Source organism: Phocoena sinus, chromosome 7, assembly GCF_008692025.1.
Source record: "Phocoena sinus isolate mPhoSin1 chromosome 7, mPhoSin1.pri, whole genome shotgun sequence".
Classification (NCBI taxonomy): Eukaryota; Metazoa; Chordata; class Mammalia; order Artiodactyla; family Phocoenidae; genus Phocoena; species Phocoena sinus.
The window spans coordinates 90988627-91005708 of NC_045769.1; positions in this window are offsets into that span (position 1 = coordinate 90988627).

A 17082-nucleotide genomic window follows, 5' to 3' on the forward strand; every position below is an offset into this window, starting at 1 on the left:
TCCAAGTAAATTGGAGCACTATAAGGAATTACTCTGGGGTAAACTAGAGCTCTTCTAGGAAATGTTGAATGTTAAGATTACCCTATCTATGATATGCTCATTTTAGAAATGTTAGAAAATGCAGATAAATAATTAAAAATCACTCAGTGTCCCTCAATCTTCTTTTCCTGTTTTGCTCTCTCTTGATAACTATTTGCATCTAATGCATATATGCTTATACATACATTGTTACATGCTCATATACATAGTTAATATACACACATATAATATATATTATAGGATTGGAATCATATCATTTTAATTTCTTTTAAAAACATTTCAATGGCTTGGTATTATTCTATTATGTGGATGTGTGCGATGTCTATTTAATTCCCCTGTTATAAAATATTTAGGTTGTTTCCAGCTTTTGATTGTTAATATCACTGTGATGATATCCTTGTACATAACTGTTTGTCTAGACCAATGGGTTTTTTTTATAATAGATTACTAGAAGTAGAATCATTGGATCAAAAAGTATTAATATTGTAATGTTCTTGACATACTTTTCCAAGTTGATTTTTATAAAAAATTATATGAGTTAGCATTATTGTCAGTCTATAGGAAATGTATAGTGAGATGTATACTGGTATACTTTACCAGTACTGGACATATCATCATTTTTCTTTTATTTTTCTTTTATCCTTAGTGAAACTGTAATCATTTCTTTGGAAAAGTGGCAAAAAGTTTTAAATTCACTTAAGTTAAAACATCAAACTACACTTAAGGTTTTAATTTCCATGAAATTTGTTCCAGATGGCTCCTAAGTGAGCTGGAGAAATTAAAAACAGACCATTTAAATCAAATTTAATCTATTCTTATGGTCCAGTTGAATACAATGCTTAACAACCAAGCACTTACTTGGTTGTGCTGGAACCAACCAAACAAACTGGAAAGAAAGTTTGTTTTTCAGATATAGTCTTTAAAGAAAGAAAGCAGTACTCCCATGGTTCTAAGGCAGATTACCCCCACATTTCTGGTGTTTTACTCTGAGAAATAGGACAGGTAGGAAATATGTTGTTACTATTCCTTCGCGGAACATACTTTGACTACTAGTAGCTACTATATTGGGTTGTTTCTTTGAAGGCATAAGTGTTAAGGCATTTAAGGGACAAGTATCATCTCAAAGAACCATGTAAAGGAGCAAGATATACATTGCAAGATTGTGCCTATTTTCAATGTCCCTTCACCACTCTTATGGCAAAACAGTGCTTAAAAGCATGGGTTCCAGGATTAAATTGTGCAATTTTAAAAGTCCTTGCACTACTCTCAGTTAGTTGAGAGATTTTAGGCATCTTTCTTACCTCTGTAAGCCTCAGTGTCTCTGTAAGTAAAATAATTGAAGAGAATAGAAAAGAAGGGAAGAGAAAGGAAAGGAAAAGAAAGAAAAGAATAATATAGTAGCATCCTTTTATAAAGATCATAATGCAGTTATCTCTCTTCCTCTTCCTATTCATTAGAAGAAAGCCAGCCCAATAATTTATAACAGAAGTATGTGTGGGAAAGGGGATAGGTAACATTTTTGGCTTATAATTAAGTATGAACTTTTTCTTGGATGAAATGCACTATGTTACTTTTAAAAATAATGTTCATGAATGCTATAAATAAAATCAACTCAACATTGTGGTCAGAGTATGATATTTAAAAAACACTGTCTAATCATTGTACATTTTTATCCAACGCATAATCAACATCAAAATCTAAACATATTCACTTCATTTTTATGTTAAATTGTCATACTAAAAGTCTTTAGGAAATTCCCCATACACACACTAACACTCTCCTTTGCTCATCTTTCTAAGTGCATGATAACCACAGAACTTTAAAACTATATCTTATTCAAGAACGGAATTGGTCATTTGCCAGAGATGGTTTCCTCAGACATCGCTTTGTTAGAGATCATAACAGAAAAACGTCTCAACAAAATAGGTCCTGTCATAAAAATGTAAACTTAGGAACATCTGGTTTTTTATAGAAAAGACTTGTGAAACCAGGTCAAGTTGCTAAAAGCATAAATAGAATCAGCTTATAAAATGTTCTGATGTATTTTAAACACAGGTGATTCACTCTCTTGTAGGTTATTTTGGTTTTTGTAACTTTCATGGGAAATTAGATTTGGAGAAGCCTACTTTTTTATATAAGTGGGTTAGGCCTAGAAGCACAAATCCTCTGAGACAGAGTTTCGGCCAGTGGAGAAAAATGGAGGAAGACAGGGAGAGCAGTATGAAATTTTGAGTATTGAGAACTAGGAATCATTACAAAAGGTGAGTCAACTTCATTAACTTTGGACACCCTTATCCCAAGGAGAAATAAAAATACTGAATTTATTTTTAAAATAATAAAGTGGGAATTCAGCAATCATAGAGAACACAATGGGATCAGAGAAGCTGCTAAGTTAGAGTCTGTCTACACAGAAGAAGAATACAGACCTGGAAATCAGACTATTAAAATAAAAAAGAGATAGTAGATACATTAAAATTTTATATTTTGAATTTATTTGTGGTTTGCATTTGACATTAAAACTGTACTTGATATATAATAACAATTAAAGAATTGAGTGATAGAAGTATCAAAAATTGACTGTTCAATGGAAAAGAGCCTGGATACTAAAACTTCAAATTAATAAAACACAATCATAGAAGGTTCTTTCTTCAATGTTTTCTCTTTATGACTGTTTTTTTCCAGATTTATTGAGATATTATTGAAATATACCATTGTATAAGTTTAAGGTGTACAACATATTGATTTGATACACATATATAATTGGAAAATGATTACCATCATAGCCTTAGCTTACACTTCCATCATGTCACATAATTACCATTTCCTTTTCGTAGTAAGAACATTTAAGATCTATCCTCTTAGCAAATTTCTAATATATAATATAGTACTGTTAATTATAATCACCATGTTGACATTAAATTCCCCATATTCATCTTATAACTGAAAGTTTGTACTCTTTGACTAACATCTACCCATTTCTCACATCCCTCAGACCCTGGTAACCACCATTCTGGTCTCTGTTTCTATGAGTTCAGCTTTTTTAGATTCCACATATATTGATACTGTACAGTACTTATCTTTCTCTGTCTCACTTATTTCAGTTAGCATAATGCACCCAAGGTCCAGCTATGCCGTTACAAAGGGCAGGGTTTCTTTCTTTGTTATGGCTGAATAATATTCCAGTGTATATGTTTACCACATTTTCTTTATCCATTCATCTGTTGAAGGACATTTAGGTTGTTTCCATAACTTGGCTATTGTGAATAATACTACAATGAACAGAGGAATGCAGATACATCTTTATGATCCTGTTTTTATTCACTTTGCATATATATGCAGAAGTGGGATGCTCAATCAGGTGGTACATCTAATTTTGATTTTTTTAAAAAACCTCCATACTGTTTTTTATAGTGACAGGATCAATTTACATTCCCATCAACAGTGCACAATGGTTTCCTTTTCTTCACATTCTCAGCAACATTTGTTATCTCTTGTCTTTTTGAGAACAGGTGTGAGGTGATATTTCACTGTGGTTTTAATTTGCATTTCCCTGGTGATTAGTGATGCTGAGCTCCTTTTCATGTAACTGTTGGCCATTTGTATTTCCTTTATGACTGATTTTAATAGGTTTGAGTATGATGTATCTAATATTTATTAATTGATTGATTTACTTATTACTTCCTTATTTATTTACTCATTTTGCTATTAATTTTGCATGATGTTTTCTGAGATTCTTGTGTGTGTGTTATGTGTCTTCCATCAAATTTGGAAACATTTTGGCCATTATCTCTTCAAATGTTTCTTCTGCCTGTTCTTTCTCTCTTCTTCTTCAGAGATTCCATGTTAGGACATTTGATATTGTCCCACAGCTTATGGGTGCTGTGTTCTGCTTTTTTCATCTCACTCTTTTTCTCTTTTTCAGTTTGTATAATTTCTTTTGACTGATATTCAGGTTCGTGGACTCTTGCCCCTGCTGTGGAGAGTCTAATGATAAGCCCATTAAAGGCTTTCTTTATCTCTCACTATACATTTCCATTTGATGTTTTCTTATAGTTTCCCTCTTTTTGCTGAAATTACTTATTGATTATGCATGATATTCACATTTTTCAATAGTCTGTAACATATTACTCATCATAATTTCAAATATTCTGATTATTTACCACCTGTGTCATATCTCAGTCTGGTTCTGTTGATTACTTAGTCTCTTGACAGAGCATTGTTGGGGTTTTTTTTTGTTGTGTTCGTTTGCTTTTGCTTCTTTGTGGGTCTCAAAACTTTTAGTTAAAATCTGGGCATCTTGTGTAGACAGTAGAGATTGAGGTAGATAGTATTTATGTCAGGAAGTGGTCAAATGTCACTTTCTGCTAGTTATTTAGTGTGAAGTAAGACTAAATTAAATAGTATCTTCCCAGAAGCAGACATGGCTTGTCTTCTGAAAGGATTTTAGTGTGGAAGAGTTGAATCAATCTAGTCAAGAGTTTAGCTGAGTGTGGGTCTTGTTACTTTGGTTATGCTCAATGCATCACATTCTTCAAATTGCTCTAGCTTACTTTGCGTTTATAATTCATGCTGGTGTGCTTCAGAGTTAGGTCTTCCCTTTGCACCTCACCTTGCAGAAAGTTTCTCTCCAGGTTCTTCCCCCTCCCCAGCAGTAGACTGCTGTTGTTTGTTACTTGGTGCTTACTAGCCTGGCTAGTGGAGGGGTGGAGGAGTGAGGTACAGATGAGTCATACTTTGTTGTGCTGGTTCATCCTCAGGCTTAGGCAGGCATGTGTCCCTGGGTTTCAGGGATGGAAACTTCTGAAGGATCCTGTCTCTCCCATTAGGGGATCTGTAATGGTCAGACCGAGAACATTTTTCTGTCTCTTCCCTGGGGGTAGAAAGTTCTTTTGTGTTCCCTTCCTCTAACTGCATTGGGTCTTCACCTGTGCTTTAAAAGCGAATGGTTTGTGACTCTTGCCTCAGCAGCTTAAAAGGGATTTTTTGTTCTGCTGAAGAAATAGGGGAGAAAGATCTGAGCAGGGCTGTGTACTTTCCCCCTTAGAGGCTGCTGTTACCATCCACTAGGCCTACACCAGGAGGAGGCTTTCTCATATTTTCCCCCATCACCAATCTTTCTTGTAAAAGGTTTCCAGTCTATGGAGAAGAGCTTGAAGATGGAATCAAATTCCTTTTGTGTCACAATCTCATGGTAGTCCATGTTCATTAAAATGTTGAGCTAAATTGTTTTTACCTACGTATATGGCGTCCACCACAGAAAAACAAGTGTTTGTATTCAGTCTCTCCTGAGAAGCATCTGTCTTTCCTTAGATTTCATATTAGGTGGTTATTTTCTAACCTTGGTTGTTCTCGTGGTTGTTCTCAAGAGATATTGTGATTTTTGCAGGTAACAGATTTTTGTTGTTGCTGCTGATGCTGTACTATTGTACAGATACCAGGGAGTGGTATTTTTTCTGGGTTTCTCCATCATAAGTAGATGCCAACCACCCATCAAAGTTTGGGGGTTGGATTCTTATAATGTATTGATTTTCTGTCTTTAAATGTCTTTGTCTTTCACTTTCTTTTTGAACATTTTCCTAGTTGGAATTAAAATTTGTCCCATAAAGGCTTTTTACACTGAGGCAGGAGATTTCAATTCAAATGAGGAAATTAACTCTTCTAGATTAACTTAGGGAGATTCGTAACTAACTTTAAAGTTAAATCCCATATGAAACACGTCCAAATGTGCTAACAGATTAAGTTAGTTTGGTATTTGCTGGATAACTGGGAGTTTATTTATTTTAAACTATTTCAAAGTGTTTTGATGTTTATATTTTTGTTGATGCTGTTTCCTATTTCATTTGGGGAAATGATGGAATTATGTTTTCTGAGGAAACCTTTTGCATGAGCAGAGATAAGACCTACTTACAGGACTAAGGAATAATAAATGATCTTATAAACAGTATTTTATTTTACTTCACTGAATTTTATTTTCAGGTAAATACAAAAATAGTGTTTATTTCTTTTATTTATTCTCAAGGATAAGGCCAAAAAAAAAACAAAAAACAACCCCCACCAAATATTTCTTGAAGAGCAACAGAGTGAATTCATTAACTTATTCTTTCAACTAAGTTTTAATTGAGCACATTCTTTGTGCCCAGGACTTTAACAGACACTCAGATACAATAGTGAGCAAAGAAAGGTAATATCCTTAACCTTGTAAGTTTAGATTCCTTCTAATTAACCCTGGAGCCCCATCAAACATTGATTTTAGAGAGGTTCATTAATCATGTAATCACACCAAAATATACATCATCACAAATTGTGAGGATTCCTTCTAATGAAAATTATAAATTTTCGTTAAATAGTATAATGGTCACTGGAGTCAGACTATAGAGGGACTGTCAAAAAAACAGGTCTCTGAGAAAATTACATTTAAAGTGATGAGACTCAGCAAGACCAGGGAAAGAATAGCTACCAAAAGCTGTAAGGTAAGTATTTCCCAGCTCCCACACAAAGCTAGAAGACATTTAAGTTCTAAACAGTAAGAGTGATAAAACCTTGTTTGACATGTAAGGCATTCAGTAGAGCCCTAGAAGGGTCATGCTTTAATAGTCAGGCTAAACTAGCCCTAGAATAAAGGTGACACCAGACATGCCCTAACAAAACCTGGAAATATGTTTCCAAAAGAAAAAAAAAAAAAAGTCTGGAAAAGCTGATCTGTGAGAAACTTAACTGCCTAGTTAATAAAACTGTTTAAAGGAAGATACCAAAAATAGATACCCAATACAGAATGCTCACAATATCCTAAAATAATGAATAAAATAAAAGCATGAAGCAACAACTCCTAAGACAATAGACATAAGACAAAAAAGGTTGGTGATCCTGAGATATGAGAATAAACTTGGTGGACCCTTTCCAGTTTTCTGCCTAGAGAAGTTTTCTAGGTCACAATTTAGGGAGGATGGTAAAGCAAAACCTCCCTGAGTTGAGGATATGGAGCTGGGAGTTCAAGGATGATAAAGCAGCTAAAGTTTGCATGGCAGAGTACCAAAGGGGAGAGGTATACCAGAAAAAGAACTCTGGGGGCATGCAGAGAGTACCACTTAAGTGTTCAGTTAATTACCTCTTAGTACATGCATCTGAGAAAATTACCTGCATCTGAAAGGATGGAGGGAACAGTGCCCAGTATCAAAACAAGACCAGGAATTGTACCACATTCCAACAACCAGATTGGAAAGCCTCCAAACTCCCCCCAAATTATTAGAGCATTAGAATTGGTCTTGTGTCAGTAAGGAAAAAAATAGACCTGGATTAAATGCATCTCTGATTCCACCTAGCAAAGTTAAAAAGCAAGACCTGAAAGAATCAAATTGTGCCCAAATAACTTATCTGCGTCCCAAAATAAATCTCATTATTTTTAAGAATACAATACTATCCATCAAAAAGGAAAAAAATTACAAAATCTGTTGTCGAATCAAAAATCATCAGCCATGGAAGAAAGCAAAACAGTATAACTCATACTAAGGAGGAAAATATCAATCAATCAAAGCTAAGTAAAAAAGTATGCAGATAACAGGATTAATAGAGAAAGACATCAAAACCATTCTTTTATTGCATGGGGTCTGTTCTGTGCAATGCACAATAGTTGGCAAAATCCACGGCCTCTACCATTAAAAGCCAGTGTGCCCTCCCCTCATTGCAACAACCAAAAATTTATCCAGCCATTGCCAAAGTCCTCTCAAGGGGTAAAATTGCTCCAGACTTAGAACCATTGGCCAACTCCTACAAAACACCTACTAAACGCTGGCAGAAGACCTCAGACTCCCCAAAAGGCAAGAAACTCCCCCACGTACCTGGGTAGGGCAAAAGAAAAAAGAAAAAGCAGAGACAAAAGAATAGGGACAGGACCTGCACCTCTGGGAGGAAGCTGTAAAAGAGGAAAAGTTTCGACACACTAGGTAGGAAGCCCCTTCACTGGCGGAGACGGGGGTGGAGGGGGGAAGCTTTGGAGCCGTGGAGGAGAGCACAGCAACAGGGGTGCACAGGGCAAAGTGGAGAGATTCCCGCACAGAGGATGGGTGCTGACCAGCACACACCAGCCCGAGAGGCTTGTCTGCTCACCTGCCAGGACGGATGGGGGCTGGGAGCTGAGGCTCCGGCTTTGGAGGTCAGATCCTAGGGAAAGGACTGGAGTTGGCTGCGTGAACACAGACTGAAGTGGGCTAGTGCACCACAGGTAGCAGGGATGGAGTCCAGGAAAATATCTGGACCTGCCTAAGAGAAAAGAGACCATTGTTTCGGGGTGCGCAAGGAGAGGGGATTCAGAGCACCACCTAAATGAGCTCCAGAGATGGGCGCAAGCCGTGGCTATCAGAGTGGACACCAGAGATGGTCAGGAAATGCTAAGGCTGCTGCTGCAGCCACCAAGAAGCCTGTGTGCAAGCACAGGTCACTATCCACACCTCCCCTCCTGGGAACCTGTGCAGCATGCCACTGCCAGGGTCCCGTGATCCAGGGACAACTTCCCCGGAAGAACACACAGCGCGCCTCTGCCGTTGCAGGCTCGCCCCGCATTCCATACCCACACCCACTGGCCTGAGTGAGCCAGAGTCCCTGAATCAGCTGCTCCTTTAACCCCGTCCTGTCTGGGCGGGGAACAGATGCCCTTGGGCGACCTACACACAGAGCTGGGGCCAAATCCAAAGCTGAACCCCAGGAGCTGTGCGAACAAAGAAGAGAAAGGGAAATCTCTCCCAGCAGCCTCAGGAGGAGCGGATTAAACCTCCACAATCAACTTGATGTACCTGCATCTCTGGAATACCTGAATAGACAACGAATCATCCCAAAATTACGTGGTGGACTTTTGGAACAAATGTAGACGTGGGGTTTACTTCCTGCATCTAATTTCTTTCTGGTTTTATGTTTAACTTCGTTTAGTATTTAGAGTTTATTATCACTGGTAGATTTCTTTATAGATTTGGTTGCCCTCTTCCTCCTTTTCCTTTTTTATATATATATATACACATATTTTTCTCTCTTTGTAAGTATGTATGTGTATGCTTCCTTGTGTGATTTTGTCTGTATAGCTTTGCTTTTACCATTTATTCTAAGGTTCTGTCTATCCGGTTTTTGTGTTTTTTGTTTGTTTGTTTTTTGTATAGTTTTTAGCACTTGTTATAATTGGTAGATTCGCTTTTAGGTTTTGTTGCTCTCTTCTTTTTTCCTTTTTATTACTTTTTAATTTTTCATAATTATTTTTTATTTTAATAACTTAATTTTATTGTATTGTGTTGGTTTGTTCTTTCTTTCCTTCTTTTTTTCTCCCTTTTCTTCTGAGCCATGTAGCTGACAGGGTCTTGGTGCTACAGCCGGGTGTCAGGCCTGTGCTTCTGAGGTGGGAGAAATGAGTTCAGGATATCAGTCCAGCAGAGGCCTTCCGGCTCCGTATCATATGAAATGCAAAAGCTCTCCCAGAGATCTCCATCTCAAAGCTAAGACCCAGCTCCACTCAACAACCAGCAAGCTACAGTGCTGGATACACTAAGACAAACAAGTAGCAAGACAGGAACACAATGCCACCCATTAGGAGACAGGCTGCCTAAAATCATGATAAGGTCACAGACATCCCAAAACACATCACTGGACATGGTCCTGCACACCAGAAAGACAAGATCCAACTTCATCCAGCAGAACACAGGCACTAGTCCCCTCCATCATGAAGACTACACAACCCACTGAAGCAACATTAGCCGTTGGGGTCAGACACCAAAAACAATGGGAACTATGAACCTGTAGCCTGTGAAAAGGAGACCCCAAACACAGTAAGTGAAGCAAAATGAGAAAACAGAGAAACAGTTGAAGGAGCAAGGTAAAAACCCATAAGACCAAACAAATGAAGAGGAAATAACCAGTCTACCTGAAAAAGAATTCAGAGTTATGATATTAAGATGATCCAAAGTCTTGGAAACAGAATGCAGAAAATACAAGAAACTTTAAACAAGGACCTAGGAGAATTAAGGAGCAAACAAACAGTGATGAACAACACAATAAATGAAATTAAATATTCTCTAGAAGTAATCAATAGCAGAATAACTGAGCCAGGAGAACGGATAAGTGACCTGGAAGATAAAATAGTGGAAATAACTACTGAAGAGAAGAATAAAGAAAAAAGAATGAAAAGAATTGAGGACAGTCTCATTGACCTCTGGGACAACATTAAACACACCAACATTTGAATTATAGGGGTCCCAGAAGAAGAAGAGAAAAAGAAAGGGCCTGGAAAATATTTGAAGAGATAATAGTTGAAAACTTCCCTAATATGGGAAAGGAAATAGTCAATCAAGTCCAGGAAGCACAGAGAGTCCCATACAGGATAAATCCAAGGAGAAATACACCAAGACACATATTAATCAAACTATCAAAAATTAAATGCAAAGAAAAAATATTAAAAGCAGCAAGGGAAAAACAACAAATAACATGCAAGGGAATCCCCATAAGATTAACATCTGATCTTCGAGCAGAAACTCTGCAAGCCAGAAGGGAGTAGCAGGACATATTTAAAGTAATGCAAGGGAAGAACCTACAACCAAGATTACTCTACCCAGCAAGGATCTCATTCAGATTCCACGGAGAAATTAAAACTTTTACAAACAAGCAAAAGCTAAGAGAATTCAGCACCACCAAACCAGCTTTACAACAACTGCTAAAGGAACTACTCTAGGAAGCAAACACAAGAGAAGGAAAAGACCTACAGTAACAAACCCAAAACAATTGAGAAAATGGTAATAGGTACGTATCTATTGATAATTACCTTAAATGTAAATGGATTAAATGCTCCAACCAAAAGACAGACTGGCTGAATGGATACAAAAACAAGACCTGTATATATGCTGTCTACAAGAGACCCACTTCAGACCTAGGGAAACATACAGACTTAAAGTGAGGGGATGGAAAAAGATACTCCATGCAACTGGAAATCAAAAGAAAGCTGTAGTAGCAATTCTCATATCAGACAAAAATAGACTTTAAAATAAAGAGTATTACAAGAGACAAAGAAGAACACTACATAATGATCAAGGGATCAATCCAAGAATAAAACATAACAATTATAAAAATTTATGCACCCAACATAGGAGCACCTCAAAACATAAGGCAAGTGCTAACAGCCATAAAAGGGGAAATCGACAGTAATACAATCATAATAGGGGACTTTAATTCCCCACTTTCACCAATGGACAGATCATCTAACTGGAAAATAAGTAAGGAATCATAAGCTTTAAATGATACATTAAACAAGATGGACCTAATTGATATTTATAGGACATTCCATCCAAAAACAACAGAATACACTTTCTTCTCAAGTGCTCATGGAACATTCTCCAGGATAGATCATATCTTGGGTCACAAATCAAGCCTTGGTAAATTTAAGAAAATTGAAATTTATCAATTATCTTTTCTGACCACAACACTGTGAGACTAGATATCAATTACAGGAAAAAAATATGTAAAAAATACAAATACAGGGCTTCCCTGGTGGCGCAGTGGTTGAGAGTCCCCCTGCCGATGCAGGGGACATGGGTTCATGCCCCGGTTCGGGAGGATCCCACGTGCCACGGAGCAGCTGGGCCCGTGGGCTGTGGCCGCTGGGCCTGCGCATCTGGAGCCTGTGCTCCGCAACGGGAGAGGCCACAAGAGTGCGAGGCCCATGTACCACAAAAACAAAAGAAGAAATACATGGAAGCTAAACAATATACTACTTAATAACCAAGAGATCACTGAAGAAATCAAATAGGAAATCAAAAAATACCTAGAAACAAATGACAATGAAAACATGATGACCCAAAGCCTATGGGATGCAGCAAAAGAGTTCTAAGAGGGAAGTTTATAGCAATACAATCCTGCCTCAAGAAACAAGAAACATCTCAAATAAACAAACTAACCTTACACCTAAGGCAATTCGACAGAGAAGCACAAAAACCCCCCAAAGTTAGCAGAAGGAAACTAATCATAAAGATCAGATCAGAAATAAATGAAAAATAAATGAACGAAACGATAGCAAAGATCAATAAAACTAAAAGCTGGTTCTTTGGGAAGGTCAACAAAATTGATAAACCATTAGCCAGACTCATCAAGAAAAAAAGGGAGAAGACTCAAATCAATAGAATTAGAAATGAAAAAGGAGAAGTAACAACTGACACTGCAGAAATACAAAAGACCATGAGAGATTACTACAAGCAACTATATACCAATAAATGGACAGCCTGGAAAAAATGGACAAATTCTTAGAAAAGCACAACCTTCTGAAACTGAACCAGGATGAAATAGAAAATATAAAGCGACCAATCACAAACACTGAAATAAAGACTGTCATTAAAAATCTTCCAACAAACAAAAGCCCAGGACCAGATGGCTTCACAGGCGAATTCTATCAAGCATTTAGAGAAGAGCTAACACCTATCCTTCTCAAACTCTTCCAAAATATAGCAGAAGGAAAAACACTCCCAAACTCATTCTATGAGGCCACCATCACCCTGATACCAGAACCTGACAAAGATGTCACAAAGAAAGAAAACTGTACAGGCCAATATCACTGATGAACATAGATGCAAAAACCCTCAACAAAATACTAGCAAACAGAATCCAAGAGCACATTACGAGGATCATATACCATGATCAAAAGGGGCTTATCCCATGAATGCAAGGATTCCTCAATATATGCAAATCAATCAATGTGATAAACCATATTTACAAACTGAAGGAGAAAAACAATATGATCATCTCAATAGATGCAGAAAAAGCTTTTGACAAAATTCAGCACCCATTTATGATACAAACCCTCCAGAAAGTAGGCATAGAGGGAACTTACCTCAACATAATAAAGGCCATAAATGAAAAACCCACAGCCAACATCATTCTATATGGTGAAAAACTGAAACCTTTTCCTCTAAGATCAGGAACAATACAAGGTTGTCCAGTCTCACCACTATTATTCAACATAGTTCTGGAAGTTCTAGCCACGGAAATCAGAGAAGAAAAAGAAATAAAAGGAATAAAAATTGGAAAACAAGAAGTAAAATTGTCCTTGTTTTCAAATGACATGATAGTATACATAGAGAATACTAAAGATGCTACCAGAAACTACCGGAGCTAATCAGTGAATTTGTTAAAGTAGCAGGATACAAAATTAATGCACAGAAATCTTTTGCATGCCTATATACATAATGATGAAAAATATGAAACAGAAATTAAGGAAATACTCCCATGTACCATTGCAACAAAGAGAATAAAATACCTAGGAATAAACCTCCCTAAGGAGACAAAAGACCTGTATGCAGAAAAGTATAAGACACTTATGAAGTAATTAAAGATGATACAAACAGATGGAGAGATATGCCATGTTCTTGGATTGGAAGAATCAACATTGTGAAAATGACTATACTACCCAAAGCAATCTACAGATTCAATGCAATCCCTATCAAACTACCAATGCCATTTTTCACACTAATAGAACAAAAAATTTCACAATTTGTATGGAAACACAAAACACCCTGAATAGCCAAGCAATCTTGAGAAAAAAAAACCAGAACTGTAGGAATCAGGCTTCTGGACTTCAGACTATACTACAAAGCTACAGTAATCAAGACAGTATGGTACTGACACCAAAACAGAAATATAGATCAATGGAACAGGATAGAAAGCTCAAAGATAAAACCACGCATATATGGTCACCTTATTTTTGATAAAGGGGGCAAGCGTATACAATGGAGAAAAGACAGCCTCTTCAATAAGTGGTGCTGGGAAAACTGGACAGCTACATGTAAAAGAATGAAATTCGAACACTCCCTAACCCCATACACAAAAATAAGCTCAAAATGGATTAAGGACCTAAATGTAAGGCCAGACACTATCAAACTCTTAGAGGAAAACATAGGTAGAACACTGTATGACATAAATCACAACAAGATCCTTTTTGACCCACCTCCTAGAGAAATGGAAATAAAAACAAAAATAAACAAGTGGGACCTAATGAAACTTAAAAGCTTTTGCACAGCAAAGGAAACCAGAAACAAGACAAAAAGACAAACCTTAGAATGGGAGAAAATATTTGCAAATGAAGTAAACAGAAAAGGATTAATCTCCAACATTTACAAGCAGCTCATGCAGCTCAGTATCAAAACAACAAACAACTCAATCCAAAAATGGGCTGAAGACCTAAATAGACATTTTCCCAAAGAAGGTATATAGATTGCCAACAAACACATGAAAGAATGCTCCGCATCACTAATCATTAGAGGAATGAAAATCAAAACTACAATTAGGTATCACCTCACACCAGTCAGAATGGCCGTCATGAAAAAATCCACAAACCATAAATGCTGGAGAGGGTGTGGAGAAAAGGGAGTCCTCTTGTACTGTTGGTAGGAATGTAAATTGATACAGCCACTATGGAGAACAGTATGGAGGTTCCTTAAAAAACTAGAAATAGAACTACCGTATGACCCAGCAAGCCCACTACTGGGCATATACCTTGAGAAAACCATAATTCAAAAAGAGTCATGTACCACAATGTTCATTGCAGCTCTATTTACAAGAACCAGGATGTAGAAGCAACCTAAGTGTCCATTGACAGATGAATGGATAAAGAAGATGTGGCACGTATATACAATGGAATTTCTCAGCCATAAAAAGAAATGAAATTGAGTTATTTGTAGTGAGGTGGATGGGCCTAGAGTCTGTCATACAGAGTGAAGTAAGTCAGAAAGAGAAAAACAAATACTGTATGCTAACACATATATATGGAATGTAAACAAAAGTTCATTCTGAAGAACTTAGGGGCAGGACAGGAATAAAGACGCAGATGTAGAGAATGGACTTGAGGACATAGGAACGGGGAAGGGTAAGTTGGGACAAAGTGAGAGAGTGGCATGTACTTATATATACACTACCAAATGTAAAATAGATATCTACCGGGAAGCCACTGCATAGCACAGGGATATCAGCTCGGTGCTTTGTGACCGCCTAGGGGGGTGGGTTAGGGAGGGTGGGAGGGAGATGCAAGAAGGAGGAGATATGGTGATATATGTATATGTATAACTGATTCACTTTGTTATAAAGCAGAAACTAACACACCATTGTAAAGCAATTACACTCCAATAAAGATGTTAAAAAAGAAGAGACTTTCTTTTTTTTAGTTAAATTTCTTTAAAAGATAATGAACTGTTTTTGGAAAAACTAATTATATATCATGGGGTTTATAACATTATGAGGAAGTAAAATGTCTGACTATAATATCACAATGCCTGAGAGAGAAAAATGTAAAGTATACTGTCTTAAGGGACTGATTTTATTCATGAAGTAATGTAATATCACTTGAAGGTAGACTGTTGCAAGTTTAGCATGTATATTGTAAACCTTAAAGTAACCACTAAAATAACACAACAAAGAGTTATAGCTAATCAGCTTACAAAGCAGTTAAAACAGGATCATAAAAATGCAATCCAAAAGAAGGCAGAAATACAGGGAAGAAAGGTATATGGGATGGACAGAAATTAAATAGCAAGATGGTAGATTTAAACCAACCCATGCCATTAATCACATTAAATATAAGTGGTTTTAAACACTCCAATTAAAAGTCAGAGGTTTTTAGGTTGGATAAAAAATAAGATCCAAACCTGGGCTTCCCTGGTGGTGTAGTGGTTAAGAATCTGCCTGCCAATGCAGAAGACACGGGTTCGAGCCCTGGTCTGGGAAGATCCCACATGCTGCAGAGCAACTAAGCCTGTGTGCCACAACTACTGAGCCTGCACTGTAGAACATGTGAGCTACAACTACTGAAGCCTGTGTGCCTAGAGCCCATGCTCTGCAACAAGAGAAGCCACCACAGTGAGAAGCCCGCACACCACAATGAAGAGTAGCGCCTGCTTGGCGCAACTAGAGAAAAGCCCACATGCAGCAACGAAGACCCAATGCAGCCAAAAATAAATAAATTAATTAATTAATTTAAAAAAAGAGTTCCAACTCTCTACTGCTTAAAACAAACCCATTTTATATATAAAGAATATGATAGATTACAGGTGAAAAAATGGATAAAGACATAGGATGCTAACATTAATAAAAAGAAAGAAAGCAAATATCAGATAAATAGATTTCAGAGCAAAAATACAGCAAAACTAAGACACTTTATGGTAAACAAATAATGAGAGAATTTATTGTAGCACACTTGTATTACAAGAAATGTACAAGGAAGTCTTTGGGCTGAAAGAAGTGATACCAGCTAGAAACCTGGATCTTTTATTTTTTATTTATTTATTTATTTTAATTAATTAATTTATTTATTTATATTTGGCTGTGTTGGGTCTTCGTTTCCATGCGAGGGCTTTCTCTAGTTGCAGCAAGTGGAGGCCACTCTTCATTGTGGTGCGCGGGCCTCTCACTATCGCAGCCTCTCTTGTTGCGGAGCACAGGCTCCGGACGCGCAGGCTCAGCGGCCATGGCTCACGGGCCCAGCCGCTCCGTGGCATGTGCGATCTTCCCGCACCGGGGCATGAACCCGTGTCCCCTGCATCGGCAGGCGTACTCTCAACCACTGCGCCACCAGGGAAGCCCACATACTCTTTTTAACTTTTATTTTATAGGTGAAGAAACAGAGGGAAATAAAAGTTAAATAAGTCAGTTGTTAAGACTCCAAAATGGTATTTGAACATGATAATATTTCCGAGCTCATGAGCTTTAAGTTATTTAAAATATTTCTCCAGGCCACCATCTTTACTTTCTGTGAGGATCATGAAGTAGATAGATTCATAGGGAATAATTACAAAACAATTGCAAAACTGATCATCTGCGTGGGTTTGTAAGACTCTAAGGCATATTTGCCAGATATTGTCTTGATTTATGCCTCTTGTCCTAGCATAATTTTTAATAGTGCCCATTTCACTCACAAAAGTGTTTAGGTTTAGATTATAATGTGGTCTCAAATCTAGTAGGCTTTTTTACTTACTAAATTCAAGGCAGACTTTTAGAAATTACCACACTCTGGCCAGTCACATGGAAAAAAAGCAATAA